Here is a 16,303-nt window from a genome sequence, read left to right as displayed (position 1 = left end):
CTGATGTGAAAATTCACTATGTAAAATCAATCCAGAAGCAAAAATACTGGGTTGGTTTAATCAGTGTGCTGACTCTTTTGGTAGGAAACATCCACCTGATTTTTAGTGATCTTGAGAGGCATAGGGAGTTTAGATTTGAAACTTCATGTAGATGATCTCTTTTTTAAGATCCATAAGATAAAAATCTAGTTGGATACATTGGCAAAGGAAGCCACACATGATTGCATTTGTGTGGTTCCAGGCAAATAGGGTGGCCTTGGGCAATGAATGTTCTGTGTTTTTTTCTAGTGTCAGTGAGGAGCCCAATCTTTCTTTGTCTCTTCCACATTTTGTGACTGTAGATTGGCCCTAAAGAATTAAATGGATTGCATTGTTTCATTGGTCCTCTTCTGATTTAGCCATGTAATGTGATTTTACAAACCATTTATTACCGGTTTTAAGCACGATAAATGGTGACGTGAACTATAATTCCAAAATGAATTATTAAATACATTTCTTTCACTTGCCTTTGTAAGATATGACTTACTACGTTTTTTTCCCATCTTTGATTTCGTCAAGTCGAGTCACCTCGAGGAAGGAAGATGAAAAAATGCAGTGGCAGGAGGTACAGAGTGTAAAAGACAAGAGAAGCATGTTCAGAAGAATCAAGTCCCTTGAGAAAGGAATTTAACTCAACATTTGTTGAAGTTCTGAAATGCCTGAATAGTTCCTTTTATTCTATGTCTTCCTGCTGCCATTTAGCTGGAATGTACTAGACAGGATTAGAAATGACTGTTCTTTTAGTCTTTTTATGGTTTTGACTAAAAGCAAAGTGCCAGAGTTCTTAAACGTAATCTCTCTTTATGAGATTCCGAGGCTTTGTGCAGACTCAGAAAGTGGAGACAACATCTAGGTTTTTAAAGAGTTTATCAAACTCTTGTAACATACTGAACCTTAAAAATTTGTTCATGGTTACTTGCAATACAACCTTCTATTCCAGATCAACCACCCCCTCCCCTAAACCTTCTTCCAAAGCAAGAAAAACAAAGTAAAAGACAGCTAATACCTGTTAAAATGCTGCATAAGCCAAACATTTTTCTATTGTGTCTGTATCTCATGATATCCATTTTCCTCCTTAATTCTTGGAACAATATCACTCACCATTTAAGATCTTACGTTTCAGATTTTTAAGCTCTCACTGAATAATACTGGATGAGTTAGAAAGTCCTAATAGTGAATTTATAAAGAAAATGTTGACAGAGCTTGGATTCTCATAGTGCTAGTGGGTACCATGATTATAATAATGGTTTCCTTTAAAAGTCTTCCATTAAATGTTCCAAACAGTGGAATTTGTAGTTTTTCCTTTGGTCCAGAGATCAAAAACATGAACAATTTTACATTTCTAACGTTGGGCAGCATCTGTGTTTCCACAATTTCTGTGGGAAAGCAATCCACCCTTTCTCAGTTTTATTAAAAACCACCATCTTGGCTCCAATATGTGCCATTATAAGCAATTTCATTATGTCTCATATCTCCTTTTAGGAAGTAGGAGTCTGCCTATTGCTTTTTTTTTCTCCTTTTTTCTTATTGGCTTTCAAAGACTACATACTGTAAGTGAAAAGTGGTTTACAAAATTAAAGATAGGATAACATAGTGGTTTTTAAAAGGATAAATCTGCAAGACAGATTCTTTGAGGTCAATACTTGCTTTCCCATTTAGTAGCGGTGTGTCTCAGGCAAAGTTACGTAACTCCAAACCTTAGTTTCCCCAACTGTGAAGTGTGTATATTAATAGTATTTTCCTCGTAAGGCTTTGGTAAGGGTTACATAAGGTAACAAATGTAAAGTGACTGGATCACAGTCCCTCAACATTTGGTGCCATCATTAGGTGTTCTATTTATTTTTCACAATTTGGAAATATTTTCTAGTGGCAATTACTGTCTTCCTAAGATAATTTTATTTTGTAACAAATGTGTTTGTGTTTCTCTCTTCGTATAAAAGGAATTAAATCTGATTCATTCATTAGACAACTCATTATTGAGTGCCTGATGTGTGCCAGAAGACTAACAAAGCTCCTCCCCTAAAGGAGAAGCTCATATTCTAGTGTAGTTGTGATATTTGTGCATTAGGAGTCATCTTAATGTTAGAAAAAAAAGGTATTTCAGGGGCCCCTGGGTGGCTCAGTCAGTTGAGCATCCGACTTTTGATTTTGGCTCAGGTCATGATCCCGGGGTCATGGGATAGAGGCTCCCGTTGGGCTCTTCACCGAGTGTGGAGCCTGCTTAGGATTCTCTCTCTCTTGCTGTGCCCCTTTCCCCACATGTGCTCTTTCTCTCTCTAAAATAAAAGAAAAATAAAAAAGAAGCGACATTTTAGAGGTTAAGCTAAATGGGCACAAAATTTTGCTCTTTGTATTTTGGAATCTGATGTTGGAATGCAACATATCATCTTTATCAGTTAATAGTGTGGACTACGAGTTTAACTCACAGGGGAAAGGTTCATCATACCTTAAATAACCTAGAATCTCCAAAGACTTAACACAGAAAGATAATGTCCTATGTTAATAATTGTCATATTTCTTTAGAAAGTAATTTTTGTTAAATAAACTCAAAATGGATGAAAGACCTAAATGTAAGACAGGAAGCTGTCAAAATCCGTGAGGACAAAGCAGACAAAAACCTCTTTGACCTTGGCTTTGCAACTTCTTACTCAACACATCTCCAGAGGCAAGGAAAACAAAAGCAAAAATAAACTATTGGGACCTCTTTAAAATAAAAAGCTTCTGCACAGCAAAGGAAACAAGTAGCAAAACAAAAAGGCAACCAACAGACTGGGAGAAGATATTTGCAAACAACATATCAGATAAAGGGTTAGTATCCAAAATCTATAAAGAATGTATCAACTCCACACCCAAAAAACAAATAATCCAGTGAAGAAGTGGGCAAAAGACTTGAAGAGACACTTCTCCAAACAAGACATCCAGATGGCCAACCGACACATGAAAAAATGCTCAACATCACTCATCATCAGGGAAATACAAATCAAAACCACAATGAGATATCACCTCACGCCTGTCAGAATGGCTAACATGAACAACTCAGGCAACAACAGATGTTGGTGAGGATGTGGAGAAAGAGGATTTCTTTTGCATTGCTGATGGGAATGCAAGCTGATGCAGCCACTCTGGAAAACAATATGGAGGTTCCTGAAAAAGTTAAAAATAGAACTACCCTACAACCCAGCAACTGCACTACTAGGCATTTATCCAAGAGATGCAGGCGTGCTGTTTCGAAGGGACACATGCACCCCCATGTTTATAGCAGCACTATCAACAACAGCCAAAGTATGGAAAGAGACCAAATGTCCATTGATGGATGAATGGATAAAGAATATGTGATAGGGGCGCCTGGGTGGCGCAGTCGGTTAAGCGTCCGACTTCAGCCAGGTCACGATCTCGCGGTCTGTGAGTTCGAGCCCCGCGTCAGGCTCTGGGCTGATGGCTCAGAGCCTGGAGCCTGTTTCCGATTCTGTGTCTCCCTCTCTCTCTGCCCCTCCCCCGTTCATGCTCTGTCTCTCTCTGTCCCAAAAATAAAAATAAAACATTGAAAAAAAAAATTAAAGAAGATGTGATATATATATATATATATATGTATATATATATGTGTGTGTGTATATATATATGTGTGTGTATATATATGTATATATACATATATATACATATATATGTGTATATATATCTACATATATATATATACACACACACACACAATGGAGTATTACTCAGCAATCAAAAAAATAAAATCTTGCCATTTGCAACTACTTGGCTAGAACTAGAGGGTATTATGCTAAGCGAAATTAGTCAGAGAAAGACAAATATTGTATGACTTTACTCATATGAGGACTTTAAGACACATAATAGATGAACATAAGGGAAGGGAAGCAAAAATAATATAAAAACAGGGAGGGGGACAAAACATAAGAGACTCTCAAATATGGAGAACAAACAGGATTCCTGGAGGGGTTGTGGGAAGGGAGACGGACTAAATAGGCAAGGGGTATTAAGGAATCTACTCCTGAAATCATTGTTGCACTATATGCTAACTAACCTGGATGTAAATGAAAAAAATAAATTAAATAAATTAAATTTTTAAAAAAAGTAAATTTTGTTCACAAGTGATCTTTACTCCTCTCTACTGTGCCTGCAAAGTGAAGTCTAAAAGGAATTCTTATCGATAATTCAACTATCTACATTTTGAGAGCCTTTTGAATTTTTTTAAAAAATAATAACTATTTTTAAATGGTAAACAACAATGTGTTTTAGGATCTGGTGTTATTTAGATATTTTTTCTCACAATAGGAAAAATTAAGGCTTTAAGAAGAATGGCTTTGTTAGCTGAGTCCTACTTTAAACATTTTTTGTGTTTTTACATATTTACTTAGAGGTTCATTCCACTACTGACTTGAAGTAACTTACAAAGAAAACAAATAAGTCAGCAGTAACACGCAACTAAGAATACAGAATTAAATTCTTAGATGCATCTAAGAGTAGAAATTCAAGATGAGGTGAGAAAGAGTACAAATATGCAAGAAAGAAATCTACATATTTGCTATTGCCCTGTTTCAACTTTTGCATTCAATTTACTGGACCAAATTTATCTTCTATTTTTTATGTATTATTTTTTTAGGGAGGGAGGGAGAGAGAGAGAGAGGGAAAGAGTGGGCTCGGGCACAAGTCAGGGAGGGGCAGAGGGAGAGGGAGAGAGAATCCTAAGCAGGCTCCGTGCCCAGCACAGAGCTGGACGCTGGGCTTGATCCCACAACGTGAGATCATAACCTGAGCTGAAACCAAGGGTCTGACACTTGACCGACTGAGCCACCCAGGCGCCCATCATTTACTGGGCAAATTGAAATTGAACTGCCCTTATTTCTGAGCAGAATGATTAGAATTCCAGAGCATATTTAATTAAAGAATGTAACAACACTTTTGGAATACCTATTCAGTTGGTCATTACCTACACATATCAGCCATTTATGTTAGAACATCTCTGTTGGTACTTCTCAGCTCTGTCTGATTTGGTTTATCAGTTTTATAGTTTATTATATTCAGGGCAATGAGGGTAGGACGTGGGTTAGGCTTTTTCTATTTCACTTTGAATTTCTATGATATGATATATGGTTCTCTGTTGATTTGTTTTGTTCCTGTAGCTGTCTTTACCAGATTAAGAAAGTTCCTCTGTATTCCTAATTTGTTAAGAGTTTTTTTCTACCAAGAATGAATACTGACTTTCATCAAATGATTTTTTTTTCTGGATCTTTTGAAGTGGTTATATGAATTTTATTTTTTCCCTGTGACTTTGCTGAATTTTATTAGTAGGTTTCTTTTTTATTATTTTATTTTATATTTTGTTTGATTCAAGTTTTTATTTAAATTCTGGTAAGCTAACATATAGTGTAATATTAGTTTCAGGACTAGATTTTAGTCATTCATCACTTACATAAAGCACCCAGTGCTCATCACAAGTACCCTTCTTAGTACCCATCACCCATTTAGCCCATCCACCTGCCCACCTCCCCTCAATTTATTTTCTGTTGTTAAGAGTACATTTTATGGTTTGCCTCTCTCTCTCCTTTTTTTCTTTCCCCTATGTTCATCGGCTTTGTTTCTTAAATTCTACATATGAGTGAAATCTTATGGTATTTGTCTTTCTCTGACTGACTTATTTCACTTAGCATCATACACTCTAGCTCCATCCACATCACTGCAAAAGGCAAGATTTCGTTCTTTTTGATGGCTAATATTCCATTGTATATACATACACCACATTTTTTCTTTATCCATTCACGAGCCAATGGACACTTGGACTCTTTGTATAATTTGGCTATTGTTGATAATACTTCTATAAACATTGGGGTGCACGTGCCCCTTCAAATCAGTATTTTTGAATCCTTTGGGTAACTACCTAATAATGCAATTGCTAGGTCATAGGGTAGCTCTGTTTTTAACTTTTGGAGGAGCCTCCATACTGTTTTCCACAGTGGCTGCACCGGTATGCATTTCCACCAACAGTGTAAAAGGGTCTCCCTTTCTCCACATCCTCACCAACATCTGTTGTTTCCTGTGTTTTTAAATTTAGCCATTCTGACAGGTATGAGGTGATAATCTCATTGTGGTTTTGATGTGCATTTCCCTGATGATGAGTGATGTTGAGCATCTTTTCACGTGTCTGTTAATCATCTGGATGTCTTCTTTGGAAAAATGTCTATTCATATCTTCAGCCTATTTTTTCACTGAATTATTTTTTGGGGGTTGAGCTTGATAAATTCTTAAGAGATTTTGGATACTAACCCTTTATCAGATATGTCACTTGCAAATATCTTCTTCCATTCTGAAGGTTGCCTTTTAGTTTTGTTGATTGTTTCCTTCACTGTGCAGAAGTTTTTTTTTTTTTTTTTTTATCTTGATGGAGTAGGTTTCCCATATTAAATTGCCTGTGAATTTCTAGGGGGAGTCAATCTTGGTTGTGGTGTTTTCCTTTTTTTTTATACCACTGGATTTAATTTGTTTATATTGTGCGTATGATTTTTATAACTATGTTTTATGGGAGAGGATGGCTTGTTCTTGCATTTCTTTCTTCTAAAATTCTTATCAGATGTTGATGTCAACATGCTGTCCACATAAAATGAGATTGTAAATATTTCCTTGTTTCTTGTCTCTGGAAGATTGGTATTCTTTTTTCCTTAAATGTTTCATAGGAATCAAAGATGAAAACTGGGCCTGATGTTTTTTTCCTGAGAAAGGAATTACAGATTTAATTTCTTTCATAGAATCAGTGCTATTCAGTTTTTTTTTTCTTGTGTCAGTTTTCATCCCTGATTCCCTTCCTCCCTCCTTTTCATTCTTCCTTCTGCAGTGTATACTATTCTGTGGCTTGTTTTCTCTTTTGGTAATATATCTTGGAGGGTTTTTTATTTTCTTTTTTCTACAGCAATAGCTATAAGGCTTCCTCATTGTTTCAATGGCTGTGTAATATTCTGTAGTATGAAATTACCATATTTTATTTATGGATCGCCTATTGAGGAATATTTAGATTACTTCCAAATTTTGACTGTTTTAATATAACAATCATGTAAGAAACATCAATGTGCATGTATCTGAGAAGTATTTCTATTTCATTTTACTTGTATTCTTGTATTCCTTAGTAGTAACTAGATCCAGCATAAACAGTGGAAAACAAATTATTGCTTATTTTTTTCTTAACATTCTGATGAGGCAGCCGTAAATTTCTCTTTTATTTTCTAAATGATATGTTTTGCATTCTCTTACTGCTCTGGTGTGTATAATCAACTCTGCCTTCATGACTTATTACTGCTTACAGTTGATATGTTGCAATGCCCTTTAACTGATTTGTACTTGATTGGTATAAGTTTTTCAATAGAGGAATTGACTACACAGGGGCAGAATTTTGTCTACTTTGTTCAGTGCTTCATCTTTAGTGCTCATTATAGAGTCTGGCACACAGTAGGTGCTTAAAAATAAATTATTCATGGAGAGACACAGTGAGATATACTGTTTCAAAACAGTACCTATGGGCTGAAGGACATTCTTTCCTTTATTTGGTGAATGATTTTTAGGTGTATGGTAACCAGTGGAGCGTTAGGTGTTTTAATCAAGATGCAGAGATGAATGAGATACCAGGCCAATGTCTCACAGACCAGAGGGAACAGGTGCATAACAGGACAGTTAGGGCACAGGCCCTAGTGTAATGGCACTGAGAGGCATAAAAGAATGAGCAAGAACTCTGCCTCAGACAGATGTGTAAGGCTTGCAGAGGGAAGGATGCTTGAACTGGTTCTTAAAAGATGTTTCTGCTTGTCATGGAGAGAATAAGGGGAGGAAAGGTGAGATGATGTAATAGGGAAAGGTGAGATGTTCATACTCATTTAAAGTTTAGAGAGCCTTGGTGGGGGCAGGTAGTTGAGGGAGTCTAGGAAAACATGGCCGAGGAATGGGATGAGACGGCTGAACAGGGCTTGGATAAGACTGCAGGAACTCCTGGGTTCTGTAGAAATAAGTCTGAACTTCAGCTTGTAGTCAGTAAAGACTCACCACAGGTTTTAAAGTAGCAGAATATATCGGAAAATCTGGTGAAACAATAGATTAGACAAAATCACGTGTGTTTTCTCACCAAGAAATTTGAAGGTAAGAAGTTGCTGGTTTGGGTTCAGTGTCTTGTGGCTATCCAGAGCAAGATCTCTGTAATTGTCTTCATATTTTCCTCATGGTTGAGTCGGGGGCTGCTGCAGCTCCAGCCACCATGTTCACGTTCCAGGTTGGTAGCAGGAGGGAGCATCCTAGAGCAATCAATTAGTGGAATCCTTATCAAGAATGCAAAATTTTCTCTGAAGATTTAAGTTTCTGTCTCTTTGGCCAGAACTGACTCACCTGACTGCAGGGTAGGCTGAGAAGTGCTGTCTGGGCACATTTATGTTCCAAATACAATACAGGTCTGTTAGGAAGGGAGAGGGGAAAATGGATTGGGTAGACAACTGTGTCTTCTGTCAGTGTGACATTAGATATGATTCTTAGGAAAATACTTGTGGGCAGTATACAAGGTGATTTGGGCTGGATAACTTGGGTGACCAGTATATTCTCCCCAGTCGAGTGGCCACAATGTCTATGGATTATAAGTATGGACTGGCTGAAAAATTTTTTCAATGTTTGTTTATTTTTGAGAGAGAGAGAGAGTGAGAGAGAGAGAGAGAGAGAGAGAGATAGCACGAGTAGGGGAGGGGCAGAGAGAAAGGGAGATACAGAATCTGAATCAGGCTCTGGGTTCTGAGCTGTCAGCACAGTGCCCAATGCAGGGCTCAAACCTACAAATTGTGAGATCATGACCTGAGCTGACGTCGGACGGTTAACTGACTGAGCCACCCAGGTGCCCCACCCACATCAAGGTGATATTAATGATGATTTATAGTTCAGTGATATCACTGGGATATATTTAAGGTTTTTTTTTTCTGTTTGAACAAAGTTACAAAGAAATAATGAACTACAATATATGTTTAGTAACCATCTAACAACCATACCTTTATGTTAATTCCTTTAATTTCACTCCCTGCTTCATTCATCACGTGCTTACTAGGCACCTCTGTGTGCCAGGTACTGTGCTGGGCGCTAGTGATGGACCAGTGAGAAAGATAGGCCAGTCCCTATGTTTATGAACCACAAAGCCTAGTCAGGGAGACAGGCAAGAAGCAGGAGAACCCATCAACAAGATCATTACAGTTTATATTATAGGATACTAGGAGAGAAACAGTGAGTGACAGAGCGACAGGGTATGGGAGGCAGGTGCTATTTCAGGAGAGGTGGCCAGGCCACGAGAGGCCTCTCCGTAGAGGTGACCTTTGAGTTGAAATATGAGAATGAGACAGAGCGTGGTGGGATGAAGAGAGAGGAGGAGGTGCAGAGACCCTGGCAGGAAAGGGCCAGAAACGGAGGATTGAAGCTGGTGTGGGTTCACCATGGGGAGGCAGGGGGATACCGTGTGGTGAGGAAGGCAGGGGCCTTTCCATGTAGGGTTCACTGGGCCGTTGCACGGGAGGTATGGAAGGCCTGAACCATGAAGAGGATGGTCTGATTTGCATTTACAGAGGCCCCCCTGACTGCTCTCTGGGAAGGACTTGAGGGAGGTAAGAGGAGCTAGAGGGGGACCAGTTGGTTAGAAGGCTGTTGCTCTGGCTCAGGAGAGAGACAATGCTGATTTGGATAAGCCTTTCAGAAGAAATGGAGCACAGCTGCCAATCGTACAGCTGATCTAGAACTGCCAGGATTTGCTGGCAGATTACATACAGAAATTAAGAAAAGGCTAGTTTCTAAGTAAAAAACTTTTAGTTTCATGTTGCCTGTAAACTCTGATGGCAGTATCTTAACTGGGTACTTGCAATTCTTCTTAACTCATCCTTCCTGCATTGGAAGGTTAATGTCTACTGAGATAAGGAGGTGGCTTTTTGGTCTTTTTTTTTTTAACTCAAAAGAAAAAAAAAAACAACAGGAAAGAATTTTCAACAGAACAATAATTCTAGCTTAGTATTTGCCCTTGAAGATCTCGTGTGTGTCCTTCATCCTAAGGGAAATACCTGCTTTTCTAGCTTTCCCAGTTCACGAAAACTAATAGCCAGGAAAGAAGATATAATGATCATTTGTTTTTTTTAGTTAGAAGAGAGATTAAAAGGAAATAGCAACATCTCTCTCTAGGCTTTCCTTATTATTCATAAGCATTTCCATGGAACATAATAACCTGAAGAAAAGCAAGTGATTTTTATGTAAGTTTATTTGAAATAAACCTAGTCTACATTAATTAGTGTGCACATCAATCATGTGGGGGGTCTTGTGGAAATGAAGATTTTGACTCAGAAAGTCTGGGTGGCCCCAAGATGCTGAATTTCAACCAGAATCCCATCTGGTCAGCAAACCACACTTGAATAGGAAGGATCTCAACTTTTCCCTGCTCTGAATCCCTTATACTTTTATTTTTCAGTGTTCTAGTATCACCAGACTGGAGAAACCAACCCATTAGAACTTAAAACATACTTGGTAAGTAGAAGAAACAAGTAAGAATTGTTTTCCCCTCTGGAAATCTTTTCTAGATTTGCAAGTCACTTTCCATCCTTGGTCTGAGAAAGCCTAGCATTTTGATTGTTGTCTGGTATGTTCTTTACCGTGATGACTAAGAATCTAACTACATTCTAAATTGTGACTATTTCCCCAAATATTCCCAGCTTCTTTCAAGATGAACTCTAACATCACTAGAAAAAGACTCCTTGGCCTTTTTGGGAAGCCTACAGTACAATCCCAAATAGCTTTTTTTTTCATCATGTGATGTTCAGAAGACCACAGAATTTTAGGGTAACTTTTCAAATTAGCATTAATCATACATGGTTTTCTTATAAAAAACACTTCTTTCAAAATGACCCACATCTTGAAAAGAAAAAGCACATATTAGTTTAGACAAGATTTTGGGGTAGGAGAGAACTTATCTCAGAAACCTCATTTGGGAATGATGAATTTTAATATTCTCCGCCTCAATAACAATAGTTGCTTAGTATATGCTATCAAACTAGTTGCAAACTAAAGGGGAGGACCAATCTAAATAATAAGCTTTAGTACTAAGTATATTTACAAGCACCAGGACATGTGTATAGAAAGTTGAAGTCAAAATTAGTTCACCAAAAAAAAGATATGTTTTATACAATTACTATGTTAGGAATACTCAGAATGTCATTTTTTTTTGACACAAATATGACTTTGAAAGCCTTGCTACTCCAAAAAACATGTTAATTTTAAAAGACATCTGATTACCTAATTATTTAAATGTCTAAGTTGAGATTTACAAAAAATATATTTAGCTAACTAGTATTTACTCAGCTAAAAACATGACAACAAGATATCCTTCCTGCTACTAAGCTTTTATTCATCCTTTTCCAAGCTTTCTTCATTTTCAGCCCCTTCTACATTTTAATATTTTACTTTATGCATACAAAAGATTATATGTAAATATGAATAATTTATGAAGCATATTTTCAAAGGAATGCCTGTGAACCCATCCCCTCCTTAAGAATGAGAAAAATACCAATACCTTTTTATTCTTTATTCATATCCTGTTTCTTGCCCAGTGATGACCTCTATGCTGAATTTTTCATTAATCACTCTTTAAAAAATTAACTTTTCTGTGTAGCCATGTGAATTGAAATATTATTTAGTTCCTTTTTTTGAACTTTATAAAAATGATTTCATAATGTATGTATCTAGTCTTTTTCTACTTGGTACGGTTTCTAAGATAATACATATTATTGTCTGGTGATAGGTCATTCTTTTCATTGCTGTGTAATATGAACTTTGAGAATGTATCAAAATTTGTCTAGTCTTTTTTTTTAAAATATGGAACGCTTCCTTGCACAGGGTCCATGCTAATCTTCTCTGTATCGTTCCGATTTTAGTATGTGTGCTGCTGAAGCAAGCACAAAATTTGTCTACTCTTTTGTAAGTGGACATTTGGTTTCCCTGGGTTTTTTTTTTTATGTTATTGTGAAACATGCTTCCCTGAACATTCTAGTACTCCTGATGCACAAAGAGATTTTTGAGGTTGTATGTATATTGTGTATATCTTGGAATGGAATAGCAAATGATTAACTTTTCAAGAGTATCAAGTTATTTGCTGGGGTACAATTTTATCTTCCCATTAGCACTGTATACACATTCGCATTGATCCACATGTTGGTTTTGTTAGTCGTCTTAATTTTTGTTAAAAATAGATATAATATTGTTATCTTAATTTGAAGCTACTTGACTATTGCTAGAGTTGATCACTTTTTATATGTTTATTGACCATTTGTGTTTCCCCCTCTGTAAAATGTTTGTTCATTCTTTTGCTCATTTTTCTTTTGGGTTATTCTTCTTAATATATTTCAGTTTTCATTTGAGGACTTTCTTACTTACTGATTTTTTCCCCTAGGTACTTTCTAAACAGAGAATACATCTAATCTTATATTAGGTAAGGGTTCTCTTGGTAAAGGCAGAGTAGCTCAGATCAACATTCCAGTGATAACAATTATATACATACCCACACAATATACATATAATTTTATACATACATACAGGTGCATACACACACGTGTGTGTGTGTGAGTATATATTTTTTTCCAACTCTCTCAAGCTGCTGGAGGACAGAAAAAGGTAGGCAGAAACTGAAGAAGCATTGGTACTTGGAAACAGAGAATAGTGTTTGGTGAACTTCCCATATTTAATGCTTGTCACCTGAAGGCAGCTCTAGTCTGCACTGTATTCAGGGTTACTGTAGCAACTGGAGAGTGAGGGTGAAAATCCCAGAAAGGAGAGAGACACAGGAGAGCCCAAATTCTGCATGTTGGCTCTGTCCAATATCTGGTTGACCTCTGAGGTATGCATGTGTGGTAGGGAACAGCCATCTAAGATTGAAAGGATTGAACAGAGAGTTCAGCTGCTGACCACTGCAGGGCAAACAGAATTTGGAGTTTAAGTTGCCAAGGTATCTTCCTGCTAAAACAAGCAAAACATCACATCAGTATGCTCCAGAAATGTAACATATTCTCTACAAGACTCCTGTTGCAAAATAAAATGACTAAATACATGAGGAAAACAGGGAAGTGATACCCATACTGAAGAGCAAAGGTCACCAATAGAGAATTACTCTGAGAAATTGGAATTAGCAGATCGGATTTTAAAGCAGCTGTTACAACTATATAAAAATGTAAAGAAAAATATGATCGCAATAAGTCAGTAGTGAAAATTTCAACAGAGAAATAGAAACTCTAAAGAAGAACCAAATGGGAAATATAGAACTAAAAAAGACAATATCTGAAAAGAAAAAGAAACCCTACTGGATGGGTTTAAGAGCAAACTGAAGATGGCGGAAAGAACCAAAGAACTTGAAGATAGATAATAGCAATTCTTCAATCTAAATAACAAAGAGGAAAAATATTTAAAATAAAAATGAATGAAGATGAACTGTCACTTGTAGGACAATATCAGAAGGTCTAACATGAATATGAGTGGAGTCTGAAAAGAGAGCTAGAGAAAACAATGCAGAAAAAAGATTTGAGGAAACAATGACCTAAAACTTCCCAAATTTGATTAAAGATATATTTGGTATTGTTACCAAATCTTGTCAGTTCTATTGCCAGAAATCTCTGTGAATCCAGCCTCTCTTTTCCACCCTCCTACTGGCTTTCATCTGCAACAGCTTTCTGTCTTGTCACCTGGAGACTTGCTTCTCCCAATTTTAGTGTACCATCCACATTGTCTATCAAAAATTAATATTTTTCAAAATCAAAGCTGATAATGACATTATAAATAAGATAAAAGGTCCTTAGCATGACCTTTACACTATGACCCAATCTTCACCTCCTGCCTCAGATCCCTCATACATCCGCCTTACAGGCTTCTATTACACTGAGCTTCTCATTATTCCCTCACAAGACAAATCCTTTCATGCCTACATGCCATCTCACAGTGGTCCCTGAGTGCCCTTGCCTTTCTTTCACTTTTCTGGGAGACTTCTATTATGTCTTCACTGAAGTCTTCTTCAATGATGCAGTGGTCTGTCCTCTGTGTTTCTATGGCATGTGATAAGCATCACTAACAGTGATGTTAGATCACAGACCTTGGGAAAAAGAGACTGTACTATATGCTTCTCTAGTGTGGGGACTCTTCCTCTTTGTATCTGATGTACAAGGAGGCTCGTGGCTGACATAAAGTATGTGCCCAGTAAGTGCACGTTGGATAGATAGAATATCTGGTAGAAGTTGTATTATAAATATCAGCATGTATTAGACTGGACCATAGAAAACTTCTGATATTTGACAATTTCTGAGTATAAAAATAGCAATTTCCTGTAGGTACACACACACACACACACACACACACACACACACACAGACACACGTGCACAGAAGCTTATATCTGTTAACAAATTAAGGCAGTTGGAGTTGTATAGTCTACTTCTGTCTATTAATATTAATCAGGAAATTACTTCAAATTGTACCAAGATATCATTTGACCCAACCCACTACCTTTGGACGTGTGGCATATTCTTGGGTTACAGAAGACACTCAGAGAAATTATTTGCCCAGGGATTACAGAGCTATTAAGTGGTAGAGTGTGCTGATAAATGTCAAAGTAAGAGTTTAAAAGTACATATCTAGAAATTTCATTAACATATAAAATTTTTAAGTAAGTACCTGCTATCTATTCAGTGACAATAAGTGACCCATACCTACTTCTTTTCTAATTCAGTTTTTCTCAAAATATTTTTATGAAAAATCTTAAACATGCAGGGAAGTTAAAAGAATTGTACAGTGAAAGCACAAATAGTCACTAGTTTTAATGAATAAAGCTATGAAAAATTAGTATGTCCATGTTGGCTGTAGACCCCTGAACTAGAAGACATGGTAATCTGTTCTAAGGGGAGGAGTAGCAAGTACAGGTAAAATAAAATACAAAACTAAAAATAAATTCATGCTAATTCTTAACAGTATTCAAATGATGGGCTATAGTAGAGTGGATTAATTTGTGATATTTCTTTTTTTATCAGCATATATGTTTTCTTTTTTTAATTTTATTTTTTATTTTTAAAAATTTACATCCAAATTAGTTAGCATATAGTGCAGCAATGATTTCAGGAGTAGATTCCTTAGTGCCCCTTACCCATTTAGCCCATCCCCCCTCCCATAACCCCTCCAGTAACCCTTAGTTTGTTCTCCATATTTATGAGTCTCTTCTGTTTTGTCCCCCTCCCTGTTTTGATATTATTTTTGTTTCCCTTCCCTTATGTTCATCTGTTTTGTCTCTTAAAGTCCTCATATGAGTGAAGTCATATGATTTTTGTCTTTCTCTGACTAATTTCACTTAGCATAATACCCTCCAGTTCCATCCACATAGTTGCAAATGGCAAGATTTCATTCTTTTTGATTGCCGACTAATACTCCATTGTATGTATATACCACATCTTCTTTATCCATTCATCCATCGATGGACATTTGGTCTCTTTCCATACTTTGGCTATTGTTGACAGTGCTGCTATAAACATGGGGTTGCATGTGTCCCTTAGAAACAGCACATCTGAATCCCTTGGATAAATGCCTAGCTGTGCAATTGCTGTGTCGTAGGGTAGTTCTATTTTTAGTTGTTTGAGGAACCTCCATACTGTTTTCCAGAGTGGCCGCACCAGCTTGCATTCCCACCAACAATGCAAAAGAGATCCTCTTTCTCTGCATCCTCGCCAACATCTGTTGTTGCCTGAGTTGTTCATGTTAGCCATTCTGACAGGTGTGAGGTGATATCTCATTGTGGTTTTGATTTGTATTTCCTTGATGATGAGTGATGTTGAGCATTTTTTCATGTGTCGGTTGGCCATCTGGATGTCTTCTTTGGAGAAGTGTCTATTCATGTCTTTTGCCCATTTCTTCACTGGATTATTTGTTTTTTGGGTGTTGAGTTGGATAAGTTCTTTATAGATTTTGGATACTAACCCTTTATCTGATATGTTGTTTGCAAATATCTTCTCTCATTCTCTCGGTTGCCTTTTAGTTTTGCTGATTGTTTCCATTGCTGTGCATAAGCTTTTTATTTTGATGAGATCCCAGTAGTTCATTTTTGCTTTTGTTTCCCTTGCCTTTGGAGACGTGTTGAGTAAGAAGTTGCTGAGGCCGAGATCAAAGAGGTTTCTGCCTGCTTTCTCCTGGAGGATTTTGATGGCTTCCTGTCTTACATTTAGGTCTTTCATCCACTT

The 16,303-nt window shown here is 37.0% G+C and overlaps 1 long non-coding RNA gene and 1 pseudogene across 1 annotated transcript in view; one reads left to right on the top strand and one right to left on the bottom strand.

Moving 5' to 3' along the window:
- Positions 1-16,303, top strand: part of LOC124529262 (uncharacterized) — a 297,645-nt gene that overhangs the window by 10,371 nt on the left and 270,971 nt on the right. The window contains exon 2 of the long non-coding RNA XR_006966295.1: positions 10,517-10,572. This is a non-coding gene — a long non-coding RNA (uncharacterized LOC124529262). The remainder of the gene's footprint in view (positions 1-10,516; positions 10,573-16,303) is intronic.
- On the bottom strand, positions 11,887-11,999 carry LOC124529469 (uncharacterized; annotated as a pseudogene).

Source organism: Lynx rufus, unplaced genomic scaffold (assembly GCF_022079265.1).
Source record: "Lynx rufus isolate CCGP_SWC_20201006 ecotype Redwood Valley unplaced genomic scaffold, mLynRuf1.p SCAF_6, whole genome shotgun sequence".
NCBI lineage: Eukaryota > Metazoa > Chordata > Mammalia > Carnivora > Felidae > Lynx > Lynx rufus.
Note: the sequence above shows the minus strand (reverse complement) of the source record. Positions and strands in the feature narration are given on the sequence as shown.